General features: G+C 38.0%; 1 long non-coding RNA gene across 1 annotated transcript; it reads right to left on the reverse strand.

Moving 5' to 3' along the window:
* Nucleotides 1–16,689: 16,689 nt before the first annotated feature.
* On the reverse strand, nucleotides 16,690–24,242 carry LOC116437600. Its single transcript, XR_004237376.1, has 3 exons — nucleotides 24,102–24,242; nucleotides 18,354–18,433; nucleotides 16,690–16,776 (listed from the first exon to the last, which is right to left on the reverse strand). It is a non-coding gene; the product is annotated as an uncharacterized LOC116437600 (long non-coding RNA).
* Nucleotides 24,243–25,267: the final 1,025 nt, after the last annotated feature.

The raw sequence follows: 25,267 nt of genomic DNA on the forward strand, positions 1-25,267 counted from the left end.
TGCCTTCCCTGGAAGCTGGAAGAGCTCCGTGTGGAGGATGAATAGCAATTTGCAGTACTGAGTCCACAATGTGCATATCTGATTAATTTTCAGTGAAATTATGGGCTAAATACTTTTATCTCTAGCTGGAAAATCACAGATATTGTCTTCATGGAAAAGACTACCAATATTCGTAAATAGAAATGCCTGAAGTTTTGTTTGGCTGAACCTGTCAGCCACACAGACATACAGAAACCAACAGGTACTAGGGATCAAACCCAGAAATGTCAGGAATGAAAGATCAGAATTCCACGGTATCAAGTGAAAACTGGATCATCAAGATGGAATAATTATTCTGTTCTGTCACTGGAAAAAGGTGCTGCAGGTGCTAGCTGAGATGATAATTTCTGTTTTGCTTTCCAGTGGCCCTATATCTAAAGAAAATTAGACCATAAAATTGTTTTCACACTGACTACAAAACAGCCACCTGAAAGAAACTTTTAAGCTCTTACAACCTGAACCTGAACCTGAACCAGGCACAAACTCAGAATCTGAAAGGAAAGGTCCTTCTCTTGGACCAGACACACACCTGGTCTTTAACGAAGGTAGAATGAAAGTTGGTGAATGCAAAAGATTAGCAGTTACCTCACTGCAGCTACTCTGCTAATTCCTGTCCTATCCACATGGTGTGCAATTATTTATTTGCATTACTCAGCCATCTACAGACGTGCAACCATAAAGTGATTAATGCATTCTTCTCAAAATGAAAGTTACATTCGCATATCAAAAATGAAAGTTGCAACTGCATATCCCTTTCACCCTTTTTTCATTTATTCCATGTCATTACTCATTTTTCCACATGCATTATTCTGCCCAATCCTGTATAAGAAAATAAAGTAAATATAGGTACTCACATATACCTTAATGGCAACTATTTTATTTACAAAGACAAAAGCATGACTGCTGTCCAGATGGATTTATACAAAGCATACATTAATAAAAAATACACCATCTATAACTGAAAATAGAGGTTGTTTAAAAATTTATAAGCTTTGTGATCCTCAGCCACTTTTCCATGATTATCTCATCTGTAATTCATATTAAGGGTCTTGTAAGTTATTATTGATCAAAACTGAGGGGTATTTTTTTTAAAAAACTCTGTATTAAAAGTAATAATCTCCTAATGATGTAGAATAAACTGTAAGTAAAATACATGAGGGTCTAAATTTTATTCAGAAAGCTGCCCTGAGGCTGAATTTGAATGGGTAACCTCGGTCTCTTTAAAGAATCCTCTTACTTGACAGAAAACAAAAAAGGGGGATAAAACAGTCACAGAAAAACAGCTTACAAAGTGATATGCAGTGGAAGCCCAGTGACCTTTTTGTATTTTGACGATTCACAATTTCTTTGTAAAGCAATAAAATAGAGGAAAATGAGCTTACTCTTTTGAAATCATTACCAAATTCACTGGGCCATTAGGCAACAGAGAAATCTCTTGCACGGGAACTCTGAAATGTTTCATTCTCTGCATCAGACAAGTTGTTCCAGCACCACAATTTCTGAAGTAGGTGTTATGCTGGCAGTGAGCAGGAGATTACTTTTTCCTCTCATGACCAATAGTTCAGAGAAAATTTTCAGCACTGATAAAAGAAGTGTATTTTCAGTTTGAATTACTCAGAATGTTCTCCTGACATCAAAATAATCTTGTTTAATGCTAAGGGGCTTTTGTGAAGATTATAGTTTCACTGCTCATTAAATTTCTGAGTATCATGCACTTAAATTCTGTTTCAGATAACAGAATCAAAATCTTCACTGTAACAAGGCAAGCACCTGATATTATAAAAATCACTGTTTTCCAAAGCATTTCCTGACAAGTTAACTGAACCAAGCATTTTCTCATGAAAGGTTTCTGTTTTGCTAAATTACCACTTTCAACAACAAAAATGTCTCACAATATTGAAGGGCCTTGTGGTTTTTTTTATGAAACCTATCTTTTCAGTTTCTGCTTCAACATCTCTACAAGAAGAAAACTCTTTCCAAATGGCAATTTTCCCACATTTTAAGACTTGTATCTGAAATTATTACATGTACCAAAGCTGCCTGTATTGCAGTGTCTGGCTGTGAAGGGTTCTGGGACATTGTTACCTTATAAAATGCAACATGACAATGAGTAAAATGTAAAAATGGACTGGTCCTGGAGTCTTAAATGTTTAACACATCTGTACAATAGGGACAGGAAAATATGTAATGGTTTAGAGGTAAATCTCACATGTTGGTGGCTCATTTTCTAAATCCACACCACAGATATGTCTCTTGTGATCTGCTCTTTATTTCCTTTGTCCCTTCCAGAGAACTCTGTTCCTTAATTTCTTTTGCAAAAAATTAAATATGTCTGGGTAGAGCAGAGTGCCCCTCAGGGGCATCTAAAAAGTGCTCCTCTTTGCCTATGACTAATAAGCAATAAAACCCACAAAATTATCTTTCTCTTGCCATCACACTAACAAGAATTCGTGTTCTGTTTCTCTCCATGGCTGTTCATTGTTCTCCACACTCAGAATACCTGTCTTTGCCAGTGTGACAGAATCTCCTCACCAATATGTCAGATGTGCTTTGGTCAAACTTCCTTAAAAAAGAGGAGGGAAAGGTAACCCCTCAAGCTGTTAAAAACATCAACATTTCCTGGTGTCACTTTCATTTACCTCCCACACACACCTACTCACCAATACCTCAAAACACTGAACTAGAAAGTCCTGATGTTCCAGCCAGAACAACCAGACACACTTCGAATCCCAGAATCACAGACCGGCTTGGGTTGGGAGCGACCTTAAAGCCCATCCAGTTCCACCCCCTGCCATGGGCAGGGACATTTTCCACCATCCCAGGTTGCTCCAAGCCCTGTCCTGGCCTTGGTGTTAAGGATGTTAGTGGTGATTAATGCGCGGGGCAGTGTTTGTGGGCGTGTACTTAGTAGGATGAGCAATTCAAGCAGTGCTGGGAAAGCTAAAGCCACTTCTTCGCATGTCTGACTGACCTGACTGATCCAGATTCCACTCCAGAACCAATGGTTTCCAGTGTGGTTTGTACAGTACGTTTTTTTCCTCTGAAATAATGATGCCTTTGCCAGAGGCTGGGCGTAGGATTATAATCTTCTGTGTGAGTAGATGAGTAAAAGTCACTCAGACACCGACTCTTGTTCACCTCTCTTGCCCTCTCTCTTAAGAAATCAAACATGATTAAATACTTGGTTTTATTCTCATTGGACTTAAAATAAATTATTATAACGAAAGATGAATGTGTTTTACAAAATATAAAGAGTAATGACTTTACAGAGTTCACAGTCAATCCTGTGTGGTTGATTTCCTCCTTGAAGGCATATTTCATTTAAATAGATTTCTAAAAGTTGGTTAATGTAAGAATGGATCTATATGTAACATATCAGTCCTTAGCTCTATTTGAAAACAAGACAATAAAATTTGCAATGAAAAATAATAATTAAATATTCATAAGATTTCTTCATGTCTATTTCTTGTATCAATCTTCTGAATCATCATTTCTCTTGGATTTTATAGCCCTACATTTTATCATTAACAATCACTGAATCCCAAAATGAAGTTTCTTCCATGTCAGGGAAAGAAACAAAAACCAAAAAACCTACAAAGCCAACCAAGCAATCAATTAAAAAACAAACAAACAAACAAAAAAGCCAGACAAATAAAAAACTAAACATAATTCTGAAGTTAAATCATTTTTATTAATTTAGGAAGATGATTCAAGTTCAAAAATCTGTGGGGCTTTTCAAGAACTGCACTCCTAATTTCCTTCAACATTTCTGAGCATGCTAATTTCATGTGCTGTGAACAGTTAAACTGATTTTGGTCAAACTATTGCAAGTGAAGTAAAATGTGGGAAAGTCTGTAAGAGGTCCTAAATCACCTCAACAGTGTGTCCATTTTCTGTTCTGCTGTTTTCTATCTCTCCACTTCCAGGCAGACCTGAGGGTTTGAAGGATGTGGCAATAGGAAGCAGGGAAAAAAAAATATGAAATGTAATTCCATAGCTCCAGTCTTCACTCAAATGCAGCTATCATCAAAATACACAAATATTACAAGAAAGTAGTCACCAGGCTTTTATCAGCAAGGTACTGACTCTTCTGGCTGGAGAAGGATAAAAAGCAGCAGAGTGTCTTGCTTACAACTGAGTTTACCCCAAAGAAAGTCATTTCGGTGACTTTCTGTCCAGCAGGAAAGGAGCAGACCTCATAAATTTTTATCAGCAGTTTCTAGAGAATTATTAAGGGTTCAACTGCCAGTCTTTGCCTGGCTGTAAATGGGGGAAACTGATCTTCAATTCCCAAATGCCTGAGACTTACAAGATAATGGTCATCTCAAAAAAATTCCGTCATAACAAAAAGGTGTTAGGGAGTACAGGAAACACAACCAAACTTAGGAAAATCATTGCAGGCCTGATGAAAGAAAAGAACAGGTAGAACAATCAAAAGTTACTTTTGTCATATCTTCAGATTGCAACAAGTCAATTTGCTGTTCATCTGACAGTAACTTGTCCTGCAAAGAGGCACAACAGCTAAATGGAGTATTCATTCCTCCTCACTACTGGATGTCTGCTCCTTGCAGCGATTTCCAAAATTCTCTCCCTGAATTTTTGCTTGTGACTGCGCAAACATTTGTCCAATGGAAAGCAGCCAAAATACACTCATGTAGCTGGTTTACATTCATTTGCTATAAATGTGTTATTCATTCTTCACCTTTTCAAGTGGTACGTGCTTGTGAGGGGAGTGAATAGGATTAACTCAGCATGAATGAATAGATTTTCATAATTAATGCAGTATTTGAATTTTTAATCCTGTATGCTTTTGGTGAAAAAAATTCTTAAGGCATTCATGAAAAACTCTTGCAAGACTTTGAGAGAAACACTTCTAAGAAATGGAACAGCACAGACAGTAATCTGCACTTTTACAGAGATTCTTTTCTTCCAAATTCTTTTAATTGTGCAATGACTGGATAAATGTTTAGCAAGTGGTTCTTTTAAAAGTACCTGGAAGTACAAAATGAGAAGTGCTATCTTCAGTCAGAAGAAAGTATCATGTATCAGACAAACCAACTCTTTAAAGCCTGACACACTGTAATGATCTTATCTACACAGTAGAAACAGAAGATTGGATGTAGATTATATATGAACATTAAAAAACCAAGAAGGTGGTTCTAAGTATTTTGCATTATAAACTCTTTGGCCATAGTTAATTATTTTTATTAGATCAGTGAATAGGACTACCAGCTAGTTAAAATATAGAGTTTCATTAAGCACTAAATCAAAACAGATGAGAAACATCAACTCTGAATAGTGTATTATTGCAGTATCACTAATGGTGTCCAAGATACCAGATGCAGGTGTCTGAGTTACCTCCCCTAAAAATGGTATCATTAGAGAATGCCATATGTTTTAATGCAGTGCTTTTCAGCTGTAACACATAGCTATTTCTAATTATTACAGCAATATTTTGGACTGCTAATGAATCAAGTGAGGTACTGAGTGATAGTTTGTCTAATGAAGGATCTACTTCACATTAAGGGGCCTCCTTGCAATTTCTTTGTCCTTTTGTTAGTAAGCACAACTTGACAAGTGTTCAGCTTTTACTTCAAAAATTTCTTCCTTTTAGTTCAGGAGGTGGAGTGTTCCTTTGAAATATACTTTTACTGTTATAAGTGTGTATTTCTGTCTTTGTGCTGTCTTATGACTGTGAATTTTAAGAAATTTCTTTTTGAGGGTTATTCTCATCATAGAGAAAAATATCTAATGAAGAGATTATTAGTCTTATTATAAAAGTCAAGTGATTTCTCTCTCACAATCCACTGTTCACACCTTTTTCAGGCAAAAACTGCTAACTGAGGCAACCTACTGTGGAGCTGAAAAGCAGCAGCTGGATTGATCTACCACTGTGCTAATGAGCAATTCAGCTTCAAGAACACCTCTCCTGTGAGGAAAGGCCAAGAGTTGGATTTGTTCATCCTGGAGAAGAGAATCTTTGGAGTGACCTAATTTTGGCCTTCCAGTACCTGAAGGGGTTACAGGAAAGATGGAGAGAGACTCTTTACAACGGATGAAGAGTGACAGGACAAGGGCAGGGCTAGATGGGATATTGGGAAGGAATTGTTCCCTGGCAGGGTGGGCAGGCCCTGGCACAGGGTGCCCAGAGCAGCTGGGGCTGCCCCTGGATCCCTGGAGTGTCCAAGGCCAGGCTGGACATTGGGGCTTGGAGCAGCCTGGGACAGTGGGAGGTGTCCCTGCCCATGGCAGGGGTGGCACTGGATGGGCTTTGAGGTCCCTTCCAGCCCAAACCATTCTGGGATTCTGGGATTCTATGAACACTGTTGAGAATAACTCTTCCTTCAGCTATGCCAAAAAGTAAGAACAGGACTGAGAGCATAAATGATCACAATGTGGTGCACTGACAAGGATGTCTAATAGAAAACATGAGCCATGAAAGAATCTACAGGATTTACCGACCACCCACACAGTTTTGCTGAAAGCCTCCATCTCTCCTCTGAAGCACAAACTCAAAGCAGTCTGAAAAAATCTGCATGTCCTGTTTACTGCATTGAGTTATTACCCTGCTATGTGTTCAACACCTTGGTTATAGAACCACAGAAAAACAGAACGGTTTGGGTTGGCGGCTCTCAAAACCCACCTTGTTCTACCCCCTGCCATGGACTGGGACTTCACTGGGCCAAGTTGCTCAGGGTCCCATCCCACTGCTACTGCCATGACCTAGGGCTGTATATCTACCAGACATGCCTCACAAAAATGCTACCTGGAGAGAAAGGGAAAAGAAAAAAAAAAAAAAGGAACTCTCCCTCACTTCAACAACCAGTTAAGTATCACAGAATACAAAGGCCTGTGCACAATGTTGCATAACCTGGAAAAATTCAAATGCATGAAGGAATCTGACTGTTGAAAACAACACACCATGACAGGTAAGAATAAAGAGATTAATAGCAGTAATGCTTTGTGCCATTTTAATGCACAGATGTCAGACTAAATATTTCATTAAATATTTTACATGTAGGACATAAAAAATTTCAAGGTATTGGTGTGAATAACTAGGAGATTACAGAGTAGGGAGTTGTGCAGTTAGTTGTACTTAAGGCAGCTGAACAAGAACTGTGTGCTCTGCTCTGTGCCAAAACCCTGACAGCAAAAAGAAGCTCCACAGAGGTTGGAAAAAAGGTTTTAGAAGCTTTCAGAATGGACTGAACAGTCCCATTCCCAAGCAAACACAACTCACCAGGTCCTGCCACAGGGGACATATATTGGATGCATGTTTTGCCTACTGGCCTGAGGGTCCTGCAGCATGTGACAGCTCCAGACCTGCCCAGCGCCTGCTGGACAGTGGGGATGTGTTCATTTATTTACAGATGCCGTGCATTGTTTTTTTTTCTCCCCAGTAAGCTCTGCACATCTCTATCAATTCCAAGCAAAATGCTGGATGCCAAGTCACCACAGGGTATGTGTCAGCGTTTGTTAAACACACTCTGTACACTCTCATTAATTTTACATGGCTGTGGTTTCACTGTTGGGGAAATGCAAATGGCAGCACATGGCATTGCCCTGCGGGGAAACAAGGGAAACACTGCATATTTTAGTAATGCAGGATTCATTTTTCCAGCCTTCATAGACTTCTTTGCATTTTCTGCTGTACGGACAGTTTCTGTGCCACTTCTTCCCTGCCTACGGTACTCCTCTATAGACAGGAGTTTTTACACATGACTTATAAATCTCTGAATTTTAAAAACAATGAAAGATACGTTTTCATGGCAAGAGAATATTTCTGGAAAAAAAACAACCCCCCTTAATATTTAAAAAGCAACAGCAAAATCCTTCTTCCCTCCATATCCATCCATGGAGTTTGGAGGATGGCTCACACAGCATTTCAGTTCTAAAGCTTGCGTACTCCCAGTCCAAATTCCCTATTATGGGACTTGAGAAACAGGATTAGACTGGAGCTGGATGAACATCCTACTTGATTTGTAAAGATAAAAAGAGCATTCCTCCTGCAGCGACTGTTTTTATTCTAATGTAGGAATAAGTTGCAGCTGAGGAGTTCTGTGGCCAATTGATGTTCCCAGAGAGGAACAGCAATCAGGGCTGGCGAAGCACAAGGTTAATGTGATGGCAGGGGAACATCAAGAGGGGAGGATGAGGGAAACTTGCTGCTCTGACGGAGCACATTTCTCCCACTATCAGTTTGTAACAGCCATCCTCTGCCTCTGCATTTTTCTGCCTGTTTTCACAGTATTCACTCAGGATTTCTTTACCAGCAAAACCTCTGAGCATGAAGACTCCATCTTTTGTAGATCCCATGACCATAGAAGGTTGCTTTGAGAAATACCTGTAACAATTTGTCTTCCACTTGACCCCTTTGTCTCAAGACCAGCAGTCTGGCACCAATTAGAAACCACAAAATTGGATGTACCTGGCTGTATTTTCCATGGGCAACAGTTCATTTATGTTTTCTAGCCTGATGTCAGCCAGCAACGACAGAACATGAGAAACACAATATGTACAAAGACCATTCAGTACAGGGACTCAGCTTCCAATGAGGACCAAATATTTTCCTTTTTCTACTTCACTAATCTCTAGGTATTCAGCAGCAGCCAGCTCCTTTCCCAGTATTCCACAGCTTCAGAGGTTTTCACTGTACTGTGGTAGTTTTAACAACATCCTGCTTTACTTGGTAGTTTTGATCTTGTTATATAACAGTACATCTATCACTCCCTGATGTGAATAATACAAGGTTAGGCACACAAATAACGTAAGGACTTGGTAATTTATGATAGCTCAGGGAAGCCAGGGCCATAGATGCTGCCTCTGGAACAGCTGAAAAGATAGCATATATTGCACTAATAGAAATAAAAAGTTGAATATATTTTAATTATTTTCAAACTTCTGGCCAAAAATAATACCCAGTGTTGGATACATTGCTATTTTCAATCACCCAGTGATTTAAATCAGCATGTCTTGAGGATGTGCTCAAGGTTCACAGCACTATGAGGAGGCACTGCAACTACATTTAGAGATAATGTGAGAAAACTGTGTTTCTTCATAAAAAGGAGTACATTTTGGATTTTGCTTACTGCCACAATGTACTTGTAATAGATTCCTGATGATAAGAAAAAGAAAGTAAGTTTTGTATTAATTACTCAGTAACCAGCACTGTACCATGCATGATATAGACAGCATGAGGTATTTTCCACAGTAACACTTTGGAAAGTATGCATGTGGATCAATACCCGACATATAAATGCTAGTAGCACAAGGCTTTGGAAAAAGTTAAAATATATTAAATTTAAAAGAATAGAATATATCATTCTCTCAATATAATACAAAATTATGATGTCAAGCTTGCTGCCATAAGATGTGGAGAGTAGGATTTTTAGAATTTCAAACAAGAATAAGCTGTAAAAAGATTTTGTGTATGAAAATGATGTCATTTCTCACAATTTTTTTTTTCACTAATTTTGAAGATTTTCATATCAAAGATAGAGGCCTTGAATAGTCATTCTTCCTTCAAACATAAGCTTTTTCTCATAGTCTATCCAACACAGTATTTTAAAATTTTTGGCAAGAAATCATTAAAAAAAAAAAAAAAAAAAGAAATTATATAGGAAACACATGAAAATTAAAGTAGCATAGCAAAAACATTATTTTGGGGCCTGGAAACAGGTGCTGAGAACTTATTTAAAACATTGGCCCAAAACCTGCCCACCTTTCCCTCTTTATTTCTGCCCTTCCTTCCCCTCCCCTATCCAGACACATTAAAAAAGAGATGAACACTCACCATTATAATGAGCAAATCAGAGTATCTACGGCTTTTCTTCAGGTGCTTAAACCACTTTTTGGGTCGAGTTCCAAATCTTCCTTTCTTGCTCATAATCAGCATTTGCAGGGTTATGTAAGTTGGAATCTCAGAAATTTTGAAGTTCTTTTTGTTGCAAAGACTACAAAAAACTGTAAAACAAGTAAAAAGAGAGAATAAAAATTAATAATTCCTTAAACAGGACAGAAACTGAAACTTATTTTACTTGCATGATATTCAGTGAAAACCTTCTTTTCCACCACTTCCAGAATCTTGACTACCAAATGAAAGAAAAAGTTTAAACGTTTATTTGGATATTTTCGACTGCTTTCATGCATATGCATAATGTAATTGGTTTCCTGCTAGTTTGATTGTATTAATTCATCCTGTACACCATGAAAATAAAAATAGCTCCTGGGGAGTTTAAATTGTGTAGCAATGAAGATTATATGGGAGAAAAAGTCTGTTATCTGCCAACGCTGCAGAAATTAATGCTTAAATAGGGTTAGTATGTCTAAACATATTCAATTGTTAAGATGTCTAAACATCTTCAATAACCTAAAATTTTGCCACTCATAATATTTTATCATTGTAAAAGACCAGTGGTCAATGATCCATCAAAAAACAAAAATGAGAAAGTATAATTTATTTGACTAGAGAGGTTTCTGGAAGAAAATATTATTATTTATATTGATAATAATAATAATAATAGTTTTATAAAAATATTGAATGTCTTTCTGTATCACAAGTCAGTGTTGAGTAGATGTCAAGCAGAACTTCTGATTTTTATTTCTCTTTAGAGTAGCAAGAGTTTCTCCCACATTTCCTTCTGGATTTTGGAAATTCCTTACTCTGAAGCTCCACTGGGAATTAGTCCCCATGGTATAATCTGATTTGTCTCACATTAATACCACTGTGTGTCTATTCAGTGAATTTAATAAGGATTCTCTCTGCTGACAACTAAAACAGTCAAACCTTTGACTGTCAAGAAATCTCCCTGAGAGCTGTAACTCATTCACAGACAAACTGAAAGTTTTAATAATCACCAGCTAAACCAACACAAAATATATGCTTGACAGGGAATTATTCACCACGAGGAATTTCATCAATTTCTCTGGTACGTCTGTCAGAAAAACCTTTGGATCACAAATACATTATTTTCTCATTTTACAGTTTCTTCTACTAGTCCAGCAGCACATTATGATTTTGGCTGGTATGTAAGGCGAAAACCTGTTCCTGATGGTTGATTCAGAGAGAAAGATGGTATTTTTTGCCTCAAGGCATGGGGGTTTTTGATTCTCTTTTTCTTGGGTAAAGGGTGGATAGTTACCTTACTAATTTGAGGATCATTTCTGCAGATTCAGTTTTCTATAGGTTTTATCATCATATTATCTGAGTAGAGAATCTCCCATTTTTTAATAAATTTCAAGACATGGAATAGAGACAGTGCTACCTTCTACACAGTACTTATTAACAGATGATTAATTTAATTGAAATTTCTCTTACTTTGTGAAAGATGCTCTGAACAGAACTGTAACTACTCTTGGTGGTTGATTTTTAAACACAGATTAGTTTCAATCACCCAGTGCTATCTTGCACTCCATTTTCAATCAAGTTCATAAAAACCCCTGCTGCTGCGTAACACTTTCATTGGTTTTAATCAGTGAAAAGGTCAGGTAAAAATGCAGCATATTCCTACAGAATCCAGAAGAATTTTGCCATTTCTTTGTCTGTGAGCAGAGCGAGTGATGCAATTCACAGACTGGGTGATTAGAGCACTTACTGGAGGGGCAGAGAGGTTCTCATTGTAGTGACTTTTCAGTCTTCCATTCAATCTGAATTGGCTTCAAATGACAAAATTGTACTTTAAAATGTATTTATCCTGAAATTTCTCCAGAAAAATGAGCATCAGCGTTCAAACCAGCACAAACAGAACACGGCATTGAACAAATTTCTATTTGAGTGTCAGTCTTTACAATACTGTTAAAAAGCACTGATCTGCTTTAGCTTCCTCATTTGACAAATTCTTCTCAGAATTCATTTCAGGTGCTTCACTTTCATTAAAGATTTGTGAAAAGAAAAAGAAGCATTTTTTCATGGGCTGAAATGGAACAAGAGAGCTGTGATCATAATTCTTTCCCCCTAAAACCTTCAGTGGTTGCAGCAAGGCATGGACTCTGTAATCGAGAACAAGCTTTGATGTTTTGTTTTTTCCTTCTTTAACTCAGATTGCATTGACATTGTCAGAAATACATTTAACACCAGTGGTATTCACTTGTTACTGGTGCATTTTTGTTCAAAGGTTCAAAAATTACTCAAACTCTTAAGGTCTCTTCTTAAGGTCAGATCCAGGAAAAGACCTATGTGAACTTTTGCAGGAGGAACACCTACTAGCACTTGACTGCAGCACATTCCCAGTTTCATTTTTCCCTGTTCTCACAGTCCCCTGAGGTGAGATGTCTCTCTGATGAAATCACCATATCCATATCTATATACATATCCATGCACATCGGCCTGGAAAACCTGGCACACAGCCATGCTTCATGCTGCTCACCTTAGCCCAGCTGAATTCTCTGCTGTCTGTCAGTGAGACCAGTGACATTAGTGTAGCAGGCTGGGTTTGTAACCGGGCGTAAACACCTATTTAGTGTAGTGGTTTGGTCCAAGATACTCATTACTGTTTACCTTCTGTGAGATAAGAGTTAGGAGCAAATGCAAAGCAAAGCAGGCACCAACCTTGAAAGAATATAAAGAAGTTTATTAACAGACCCAAAAGAAAAAAAAAATCATACTACACCTTCAGAACACTTCTCCTTCCCCTCCCCCCAGCTTTCTCCCTTCTCCCACTGACAATGTAAAAAGACAACCCTTGAGATGTTCAGTCTGTTACCACTTCCATAATAACCTTGTTCAGTCCATTTAGGAAGAGGAGTCTCTCTGCTCACATGCGAGTCCCTTCCCCCGACTTGCAGCTTTTCCCACAACTGCTTTCGAGGGTCCACTCTTGAAGGTTTTTGGGGTACAATTATAAGGTTGAGCCGCTCAGAAACAAAAGTTCTCTTCCCATCTCTGGGAGCATTTCATCTCTAAGAACAGAGGCCCTTCTCCTTCCCTGGGAGCAAAGGGTCTTCCCCATCTTCATCTCTAGGACTATCTATGGGAGCATCTCTAGGAACTGAGGTTTTCTCCTTTCCCATTTGGAGCAAAAGTCCTCATCTGGTCCATCTCTCCCTGTCCAAACTTCTCATGAAATTACAGCTGCGTCAGCATCTGCCTATCTCAGCGCAGCTGCTTTTGCTTGCGAGTTGAACACTCCACCCCCCATATGGAATTCATGGAATTACAACGGGATACTCTGATGTATCATAGCTTCACAACAGAATTTCAGCTTTAAGCATCTCCTCTCTCTCTTCCCTAGGGTTTTCAGCTCTTCACAGCAATAAAAAGGGTTAATCTCACCTCAGCCTTGCAGCTTTGCAGCTGGAATGTTGAATTTTTCTCATCGCAGTGGAGAGGGGGGAGAGCCGAGCCGCTCCGGCTGCCCACGGCAAGGCAGTGGGGGGGGTTCCACAGCTGGAACAGGTCCATCGGCTCCAGGGTGGCCGTGGCCCGGCCCGGCCTGGCCCAAGCAGGGCCTGGCCGGGCCCGCTGGCCCCCACTCGGGGCCCGCAGCCACCTGTCCCAGAGCCGGAAACGAGAGAGAGCTTGGGGGGGGAGGTTTGCCTGTTCTTAAGTGTGGATCACAGAGGCGGTCACAACTTTAAGTGGCTTAGAGAATTGTCCATATTCAAACTGGCCAGCTGATAGGTTCTATCAGGTCCCAGAGGAAACTGTAAGCACCCCTTTGCAAGGACATCACCTCCAGGACTATGCTTGCTAACCCATGACAATTAGTCAACAAATTATCCTATTATTTAACAAAAGCTTGTGAGGCTTCAGTGTAATCTGGGAGGAACATCTGCCGTGTCTCAAAAACTTGAATTATTAACTTCACTCACCATTTTAGCATCACAGCCCTTGGTCTGCACCAAAGGGTCTTTGTGAAACAGAGTAATTAAGCAACATCCAGGAGGAAGAACACATTTTTAATGGAGATGGGTAATGAGTTTCGAACAAGAATGGATGATGTCTCTCACTTCTGATTAGAATGAGTATCCCTAGGGAGGGATAGCCATCCTAAACCAGAGTATGAAAGAAACCAGTCTAGGCCAGATATAAAGATTAACCTTCATCTCTTCAAAAAGCTGGGGAAGAAAAGAGAAAAGAAAGGAAAGGAAAAAGGAGCACCAAAATGCAGCAAGTGTATTTTCTCATCATTTCATTGGACTTGAAAAGGGGAGCTTAGTCATGGAGTAAACAACTGCCATCAGCAAGCACATAAATCTGATCTGTGCATCCCTCACTGCTCTGGGAAAGAATAAAATTCAGTCCTGGCCTTCAGGTCTTCGTGTGCTGTGTATTATGCCGGAAGTATCCTTTCACTGCCACACTTAAAATTTTATTTGGGTGTTTTCAGCACATTCTTCCGGCCACTCTAAAACGTTATTAGGTATGACTAAGGCTGATTTTTTAAAATCTGTATTATAGAAAAATAACTTCTACAAAATTAATACCTCCTACCTGTCTTTACATTTATTCCCTTAATTGAGGGTTGTTCCTTTTATGCCTTTTCTATTTTTAAACAAGTACAATATATATAAATTGAAAAGTTGAGCATGTGAGTAAGTGAACTTAGCATACCATAACTTACTGTATTCTTCCAATTACTCTTCAATTTTTAAATAATTTCCTAAATCTAACTTCAATTACTGTTGGCGGGGGGAATATTTTCCTCTACTTAAAATATAAATTTCACCCAAATGAAATTATGGCAGAGAACAAATCTTGTAACCTCAAAAATGAAACAGACACTCTTTTAAGAAAAATTTCTTAAGCAGTCAATAGTCCTAGGCCATTTTCCAGCCAAAAAATATGCAAAGGGTTAAATTCCAGATTGCTGAATTGAGAAAAAAAACTTTGGTGCTTGTGTTTTAATTTTTGATAGCCAGAATTTCTCCAAAATATAAGCCTTCCTGATCAGCCTTCAATGATATCTAGCTGGCATTACTCAGTGTACAATTTTTCTCTGATTTTTCATAAACAAAATCAATATATTTAAATTTAAAAATAACAACTGCATACTTGTTAACTTGAGGGTTGGAATGTCAGAAGATATGGAAAACCCTCATCTTATAAATGCTGGTGACTTGGGAAAATCAGACCGTATTGTGCAATCTTCTGCAAAACCACAGGAAAACTCTCTATACAGCCCTAACCTACCATCTTCTGTGAAAAACAACAAACAAACAAAACAAAAACCAAGAACAACAAACCAGACCAAAAGAAAACAAGAAGCTTGCCAGGTATCTGGAACACATTTACACTCAGGTCCATTTCTTATGTCTCTACAGAAGTTGGTAGCAGACAAGCTTCCTCTGGAAATAACATATGCTAGCAGAGCAAGCATAAACCAGGCATAATTCTCTGGCAGATAAAACAATCATCGGGAACAGAATCTATTTTGCAATCCCTGTCTTGTAAAGCACTTATATATTGGTACTTTAAAAAAAAACAGAGAAATAAAGAGCAATCATTTGCGCCACTTTATCTTCTTTCCATTTCCTGGTACCAGGAGTTTGTGGGTATTTATGTTTCATCTGCATGGAACTCCATTGCAAAGCTAATGCAATCTCCACTAATAACTACACTCTGGAATTACAGCTGTGGTAATGTCTTCCCACAAACCCCATTGTATTACCACCTAATAAAGTACTGCCTGTAAAGAAAACAGCTATGAGTGCCCCGTTTTTGATTTCTGGATTGTGTGTGAAACTCAAAGACACTGCAGCACAGTGACAAATGCCCTGACTGCACATCTGACCCCCTCCATGAGGCGGCCAGAGCATCCCTCCCTCCTGCACAGCTACACCAGGACTGCTGCACCTGGTGCCACTGGAGACCAAGCTGTGATGCCACCCAGAGGTGCTCCAGACCAGCCTCATTAAACAGGGATGCCCTTCCACAAGCATTTGCCACCAGTCTCAGGATGAAGGAATCTGGAGAGATGCTAATTTTTTAAAAAAACATACCCAGGCAGCAGAAAAATGTAATTCTATTTAAATATTTCAGTCTGATTCTATCTAAACTTGTCCTTCTTAGACATAAAAGGAGAGGGGTATGAAAGAGAATAATCTTTTAAAGATGTTTATTTCTAAAAGTACTGTGAAGTATACATCTCTTGACTTGCTTGTAATGAAGTATAAATCAGTTAAAAATACACTGAATCACATTTCTGCACATGGGCTACCCTCTAGCTTTAGGCAAAACACTACAAACATCTGATGTAGCTACTGTACATCAGTCTACTGATGTTATAGTTTTTACTGTGCTTTTAAAGTGTGATATTTAAAAGCAGCAGATGTATACCTGAGGATTTCTTTCAAAGAATGATTACAGCTATGGAACACACTTGGTAGATTTATATACCTCAAATTCTTATAGGTTTACTCTTAAATGTTCAGGAAATAGGAAGGATAGAATTGCTCAGATACCAGGCTGTGCTGCCCCCAGCAAAAAATCCTAAGTTTTACCTTCCTATGTGGATTGTTTGGGCAGAGAAACACACCCTGTGCCATGACAGAACATGTTATTCATAGTGTAGACAGTACAAGATAGTCCATTGAATGCAGGACTTTATATTTTACACATTCCTTCAATGCATCCAATGTTATAATTAACATTTCAGTTATAAAAGCACAACTACATCAGGAGTTCTTTCCAAAGAAAAAGAACAAAGGAGAATACTCACAATTTTATAACACGTTTAAAAAGGATTGAATATTGCAGCTCTTGGATTCCACATGGAAATGGAATATAGTCTGGGGGTTCTGTAAAGAAGAGCAAAAGGAAGAAACAGGTGATGGCATGTGGGAATGTTTATTTATCTATATGGATCCACATGCAATGCTTTATTTACAACCCTTTTGCAGGCAGAGAGGATTTTACATCCATTCTCCATCCCTTCTTCATTCATAATCCAAAATGAGAAATGCAGATTTCTGCTCACTTTTGGCAAGGGGGTTAACAGGGAATGTACTCAAATATGCATCTGGACATCATCTGGATCCCACCTGAAGCTGCTGCTTGGAAGGACAGCAAATTAGGAAAGAGAAGGATTGCAAATGCCTACATAAATTTTGTGAGCCATGCATAGTTCTACTCCATATATTTTAACTAGAAATAATAATGTGGAATTCAAAGTTTCTGAAAAAATATGTTTATTTTTTATTCCTTCCTTATTCCCACTGCAATCAGCACAACACAACAGATAGTGTAGGACTAAGCCATTTAACTAATATTCTGGGGGATAGCAAAGAATCATGAAATACATATAAAGGTCAGGCATTTCTTTTTCATGTGCAGACTGTGTACAAACTGTGATATGTCAGCAAATGCCCTGACAGTTGCTTAAATGAAACACATGGCTGTGCCCTTGTTTAAGAACCTTTGTGTTAAACCTTCAGACACATCAATGGGTTTTGGCCTGAGCCTTGCAAATTCAGAACCTGTTGTTCACCCAAGGCAGCTAAAAGAATACAAACTCCCAAAGAAATTAGTTATTTGTTCCTGAAGTCACTTGATCACACAAGTCTCTGCTTTGATATAAATACCTACTAAAGCACTATGCAACTAAGAGATGAGTGTCAGGTTTATCAAAATAATTATTAATGTTAATCTGGTCATTCTTTATGATCATTCACACCCACACAAATGTATAGGCTGTCTCTCACAGGAAAAAAGAAGAAAAGTAAAAAGGAAAAGAAAAGAAAAAAAGGAGAGGAGAGGACAGGACAGGACAGGACAGGACAGGACAGGACAGGACAGGAGAGAAAGGGAAGGCAAAGGGGAAGGGGAAAGGAAAAAGGAAGGGGAAGGGGAAGGGGAGGGGGAAAAGGGAAAAGGAAAAAAGAAAAAGGCAAAAGGAAAAAGGAAAGGAAAAGGAAAAGGAAAGGGAAAAAGAAAAAAAAGAAAAAGAAAAAAAAAAAAAAAGGAAAAAACTATCCACATAAAAAGCTGTCCTTAAGAGAAACTGTAGTTCTTAAAAACTGAAGTTTTGCCAGTAACATGTAAGTTCCTACTTCTTATACTGTATATATTTATTACACAGAGTAACTTATTAACACTAGGATTTATGGGAAATGCTTCATAATTTAGAATTCATTCTGGATGTTTCAAATTTTGGATGTCTCTGATGAGATAAGCCTTTTTAGAAGCCTTACTGTATGTGCGTGACTGCTCAGGATTTCCTGAAAATCCAGCTGCAAAATTGCAACACTCTCCTCTTTTCAGGAAACACGAAGAGCACTGCATCTGCATTACTTAAAATGTTATTTCTCCAACAGAACAAAAGCTGAGTAAAATATATTTACCAAAATTGGTAGCTATTTGTTTTTTAAAAACCTACCAATTAATGTTGCTGTGATGTATTGATTTTCTCCTCAGTGGTAACGAGGGCATGTAGAGCAGCAGAGCTTGGTCTTATGGCTGTAAAAAAGATTAAAATACTCTAATTGGGTAAAAAATATAGACTTATACACTGTCAAAATATGACTTCCATTTAACTTCACTGTTCACTAACATAACCTCAGCAAATTATGACAAATTTCATACTGCTGCAGTAGAAGAAGCTTTGAAGCAACACCGATATTTAAAAATAAATAAATAAATAAATAAATAAAGCTCTGAATAAGTAAAAGGCTGACAGTAGATAATAAGTTACAGTTTTAAAAACAGTAATATCTTTTATTAGGTACCTGCTCTGCAATTAGCACTGGTGCAAGAGTCTTACTGAATCCCTATGGAGCTTCTAAGTAAGAATTTTTTTTTTTTAATTATTAATTATTAACTATTATTAATTTTTATGCGCTTTGAAAAGGCTTTAATAAGTGAAGAAATCATTCCTCTTGTTATACACACCCCCATTTTTCCAGAGGAGCTTCGGATAAGCCCAGAATTAACAGAAATTCCAAGACAATGGTGGATTTAAAGCTCAAACTCCCACTGCCTGTAGTGCCCAAGTCATACCAAATTCCCAATGCATGCATTTCAGTTTCACATATCGTTTCTGAACATACCAAGCTTTTGTAGTTGAGCAGGTCCCACCTATTAAAAACATCTGGCAGGTGAATATATTAAGCCTCCAAGTGAAGGCTTTCAACAGCCTACGTATTTTTTCATTCTTGTTTACCCTTTCTATTTTCCTCTCATTTGTCATTTTTATCTTAGTTTCCCTTCCAACCATCTCCACTCATTTATTCACTGAATGGCTCATCTTCCATCATTTATATTCCTTTTCAACCTTCATTTCAAAACCCCTTTCACCTCCTTTTTCAGGAATACTATAACTGCGATAGAACAACATTTACACATTGCATTTGAGCTCTCAAAGAAAATGTATGACTGCTCAGGTAAACAACTCGAAATTATGATGAACTTATGCTTACAGAAGAAAAAAGTTCTGTAGGGCTAGAGAGCAGTGGATTATTCAGCATTTCTAGCCTTATTTTTTTAAAAACCAACCAACAAAAAATTTCTGCATTTATGCTTTTTTCAAATAGATTCTTTTTTAAAAAGTAAAAAAAAAAAAAAGAGAAAAAAATCAGTATTTAAATGTGAGACATTCGGTAGCTAAATACTAGGAAATAAAAGACACATATAAAAGTTCAAAACCAATCCCAAGGGTAACCAGTAGAGAGGATGTTCCGGGAATTGAGAGACCCTGGACATTTCTTAGGGAATAATTTAATAAAACCTGTAAATTGCAAAAAGCACTAAGAAGAATATTCTGAAGGCCCACAGAGAACCTTCCAAGAATTCATAACACAGAAATAATATGCATTAACCAAGAGGAATATTTAAAGAGCTGTGCATAAGAGAAGCACCTCAGTGCCCAGAAGTGAGTATAACATTCACTATAAAATTAATTAAAGACCCGTCTCTTTGGTACCTCATTGAGGTGCCCTGTGTAGTGCTAAGATCTTGCTCCTTAGGAGGTCAGACACCACAGAAGATGCTGCACCTCTGTGAGACTTCTGACATTGGTATGACAGGAAGAAACTAATCTAAGGCAAAGACCATTTGCTGACAGGATTCACTAAGAACATTTCAGCAATAACCTTCTCAAATTCAGAAGGAAAAGAGAACAAGAAAAGAAAAAAAAAAATGAGACGTATCAATGAAAGATAAAGTTCAATACTAGCAAATGACAGATAGGTGAGTTACATAAAATTAATAGCATGCAACTAAATTTCCTTTTGAGAAATCTTGTTGAATTCTAATATTGCTAATGATAAACTAAGCACTGCTAGCTTTCTTCAATTACTAAATTTTTTTAATGGGGCACTTGCAGTGGCAAGAATAGTTATATTCCATCTCTGAAAGAGAGGAATATAGGGAAAACATATGGAGACAGAAGAAAAACAGAGAGAAATTTAAAAGGGTTAGATTATGGCAATAATTCATAAAAAGTCTAATATATGTCCCCCTTGTACTTAGGCAGGACAAGTTAGATTTACACAAATATTAACAAGGTACTATTTATATGAGTGCACTTATGTATACATTGCAATAATAAATACATATCGCAGAATGCCAGAATGGTTTGGGTTGGAAGGGACCTTAAAGCTCATCTTGTTCCACCGCCTGCCATGGGCAGGGACGCCTTCCACTATCACAGGTTGCTCCCAGCCCTGTCCAACCTGGCCTTGGACACTGCCAGGGATCCAGGGGCAGCCACAGCTGCTTTGGGCACCCTGTGCCAGGGCCTCACCACCCTCCCAGGGAACAACTCCTTCCCAATGTCTAAATCCACTTTCTCTCAGTTTGAAGCCCTGAATATGAAAACATACACATATGTCTATGCGTCAAAGTGAAAGAAAATTACTGCTCAGATGTATAGAAAAGCAGAACTCATAACATTATAGATTTCCCATAGATTTAAGATGCACATGGATTTACTTGAGGTGTACGTAAATTTAGAAAGAAGGAAATTCAGTCTCATCCGAAGTTGTTGTTCTTCTTTCCAGCCTAAAAAAGAGGTTTATTTGCTTCTACATTTTACATCCAAAATGCTCTTACAGAAGTAGATACAGAGCTTTTGAGTTTATAGGGAATTTGCATTTCATATCCAATAGCAAAATTTGTCAATCCCTAAGAACTGGATTTAGTAACTACTACAATTTCATAATCACAGGGTATACAAGTACACCATGTGCATGGATAGGAACAAGTGCTTGGACATCAATCCTGTTCTCACCCAGACCTGAAGGCAAGAGTTAAACCAGCCATCAGACTTCTTGTGGCTTGACTTTTTCCCTGATATTCTTCTTTTTACTGGGATAAAGAGAACAAAAAGGAAGAAAAAAAGCCAAGAATCATTTTAAATGCTCTGAAAAATGTCAATGAAGAATAAAGCAAGGGAGGCACCCTCTCAAAAATCTCCCTTCTTACTTTTTACTTAAAACTGAATACGGTACTTGGGGCTGGGTTCCACTGAATCCTACTAAGGCTCTTTCAAATGAGGTAACACTGTGGAAAATGCAACTTTCACTCTAAAATCACCAGGTTTTATTCATATAACTGAGAGATAAGACAAAGTGAACGATTTAGTGATATTCTCAAAATCTATCAACGAAGATTTAAAGATTATTCATTAGACAAAGCTTCAGCATCCAAAAAGATGTCCAAGGACCAATCATCTCCTCATAAGGGTTAGAAGTAAAATATAAAACAAAACTACAGACCTTTCCATGAAAATGCATACAAATCCTTATATTTTCTCTGTGGACACTGCAGGTTTCAGTTTCTGAGGAAAAATACCTGACAGATGCTCAGAGGGGTTTCAGAAGGCCAAGCTGCTGAATGAGAACCAATGGACCCCAGAAAGACGCAGGCTGACATTTTCTTTCTCACTTAACAGGCAGTACAGATTTAAAATGGATATGATGGTTACTATTCAAAATTTCAATTATCACCTGCTTTTCCACATCCCAAACTCACTGCAGAACACGATGCACCAGTCAGCCAACTATGTATTCAACAGATACCCATTAGGAATATCAGGCAAAACTGGCAGAAACCCTCTTTTGAACTGATCTTGATCACACTTTTTCTGTCCGCATTTTAAGTTATTGGCTGTACCTGGATATATTCACTTAGTTCCAGATATTAAGACATTCTCAGTAGCCAAATGTTTTGCCCCTGGAGTGGATTAGCAGGACATATTTCCTGTCTGTCATCAAAGCCATCATTCTCTCATTAGGAGCCATGGCAACAGTGGGCAGTGAAAAATGATACTTTTTGAGGGAAGGCTAAGTCCTTCAAAGAGCTGAGATGTTCCCAGCACTGATCTCCCAGTGCTTCCCAGGCCAAAAGAAGCACAACTCCCTCCAAAATTTGCCATGAAGCTTCAGGTTGTTCAAGGCTTTCTCACCTCAAAAGGGATCACCAGCCTTATAGACTTGTTTCCTACAAATCAATGAAGTATTTATCCACGGCCGACTTGCAAAGATACAGATCATTCTGCAGGCAGGCATTTTGGTGAGTGTTGCCCACTGTAGACAATGGGTTATCCAAAAGCATTTCACAGATGATAGAAAAAAGCCAAAGTAGATAGGAAATTTAATATGTGAGTTGTTTTGAAAGCCCATGAAGCAGCAGTGAGTGGCCAAGAATAATGCTGTTGGGAAAGTCTGTATATAAGAAGATTAATAATGAAAAAAAGAAAGATTAAAAAAAACCCCAACCACTTCTCAGTATTCAGTGTCTTTCATATGGATGTCTGTGCTCATTTTCTCCAAACTAAAACCCTGGAGGTGCTACAATTTATGTTGGATATATTTGTTACTAAATATGCAAGTCTAGTATAACCAGCATTTGATCTGCCAGTATGACCTCTTCAGAAAAAGCGAAAATAATCTCATCCTGGTCCAAACTTGGAGAAAATTGAACTCGAATCAGTTCCCATGCAAGAGCAGCTAAGCAGGTCAGAACCAAAGCAAGCAAAACCCATTTGCATGCCTTCTCTCTACCTAACTCAGTCCTCCTCAGGATCAAGTGCAATAGCAAAACACTCGCAAAACACTTTAGGCAGTTTTGTATCAATCCATGAAACATTATTGGGTTACATTTGATCATCATCATCTTCCAGCAGCTTAAACAGAGCTTAAACATGGTTCTAGCAAGAAAGAGGATGAAGATAAGCCCTAAGCACACAGTTACCCCTACAGGAACTACAAAAGTACAAGCAAAAATTTGACTGTCTCACAGTATCTGGGGAAAAAAGTTTGTCTGATGACGAAGCCAAGCTGCCTCTTTTTCCTTTAAGTATTTTGTGTTCCCTTGCTCAAGGACAGCAGTGTTCAGTTTGAATAAAGGACTGGAGTTTTATTTTCTCGGTCCCAAGTTATTAGCTGCCACCATAGTGATTAAGCTGTTGTGACTACTGTGGCCTCTCTTACTAAATAGTGAAGTAAAATCCTATTTCAGTAACACAAAAACTTTATTGAGAGGAATGTTCTTTTTCAGGGGTACATTTATCAGAGCAGAGACTAAAAGTGCTGTGCACTTTTACCTCTAAGCATCAAGTTATTCATTTTCACTTTTTCTTCTAAAAACAAAAAGAACACAGTTCAAAGGAAAAGTTTCATCACAGGTGATCTAAATGTGAAGTTTCTGGATTACATACTTCCATTTTTCTTGCTGATCCTACTCTCTAATAACCATTCTTTTGTACACTGAACACATACACTGTCTATCAAAAAAATACACAAACCCACACATACACCAAGCAACACTTAAGTTACTTTATGACAGATTAAGTGCTATACTTCTTTCAAAACAAGGCTTGTTGAAGCACTAATCATCTGAGTCTGTGATTCAAAAGAAATAATGAAAATTAGTCCAGGGTACCCAAATGACTTGATCTCAGGACTTTGGAATGGTGTGTTAGGTTTCAGTGCAAAAAAACCACCAGATGCATTCATTTTTAATAGTCCCTTTCCAATTCATTTTTCTGCAAGGACAGAAATCTGTTCTGTCAAAAAACAAGGGGAATTTAAACACACACCACCCACCCTCCCTGCAAGAAAACTGCAGAAAGGCTAGGAAACTTTCCTTCACAAGCTTCAGAGCTTCAGATTAAAAACCAACTTACGACAGCTACAGGAACATTTCTGTTTCCACCTTCAATAAGTCTGATCTCTCCTGCCATCACCAGGCCAACCTACAAGAGGAACAGCACTCAGAGCATTACTTCACTTTCAGCTGAGGTTATTTCACTTACCCTAGGAAAAAAATAACACCACACAAGGTAAAATTAAAAGTCACAGACCATTCACTGTCAAAACCCATGTACTTACCAACCTCAGTCCATTATGAGGCCAGCTAAACAGAAATGCTTCATGGAGACATCAACAGTTTTAGCTGGATCTCTGAAGGTTTTTGTTGTTGGTTTGCTGTCTTTTTTAAATTTGGCTAGCTGTTTGAAAATATAATCAACAGGCTAAACAGAATTTCAGCTAAGATATATGCTTTAATTATAGGAACTTCAAACAAGTTGCCAACTTGGCTTATCTGACAAAAGCCTTTTCCAAATTGATTTAGAATATTATGCCATCACCTCGTTAGTACTACAGTTAAAATGCATTGCTTGGGTCAAAAGAAGCACACGTATTGAAAGACTTCCACAGAAACACAAAGAAAAACATTTTAATTAATGTAATGACTATCTCAAGAGTTCTAGCAAATTACCTGATATACAAAGGTGGTAAGTTGCAAAATGTTGGCAAGAGAATAATCCTAGGAGAAAGTGTTTTTCTTTGCTCTTACTGATTCTTTTTTTTCCCCTAACAATATGTGAGCTTCTAATCTTAGGTATTCTTCTAGGGAGAAAGAAACACCTTCCTTCCATGTTTCATTCTTTCTGGTTTGAGTTTGAGAATTGCTTCATGATTCTGAATGTTGACATTTTTAAGTGCCTACATCAAAAGATATTAAGGGAACATGATAGGACAATTATATTTGGGTATTCAAGAAACAAAGGCACAAAAAACATCAGTTTGCATATTGTGTGCCTAGAGTTACTTCAGTTGTTTTACTTACAGTTTGAAATTGTGATAATATTTCTAAGGAAATAAAAGTACAAGTCTATAACTGACACAGAGGAAAACAACAAAAAATCAGCAGGGTTTTAAAGTTATTTCAGACTTTGCAGTCAATCTCAGGAATGCTGATGCATCAGTGGTTCAAGCCTTGGTATTTCCTATGAGATAATGTACAGAAGTACAATTTTCTGGAGCGTAATTGCATAAAGCATTTCTA

Source organism: Corvus moneduloides, chromosome Z, assembly GCF_009650955.1.
Source record: "Corvus moneduloides isolate bCorMon1 chromosome Z, bCorMon1.pri, whole genome shotgun sequence".
NCBI classification, from domain to species: Eukaryota; Metazoa; Chordata; class Aves; order Passeriformes; family Corvidae; genus Corvus; species Corvus moneduloides.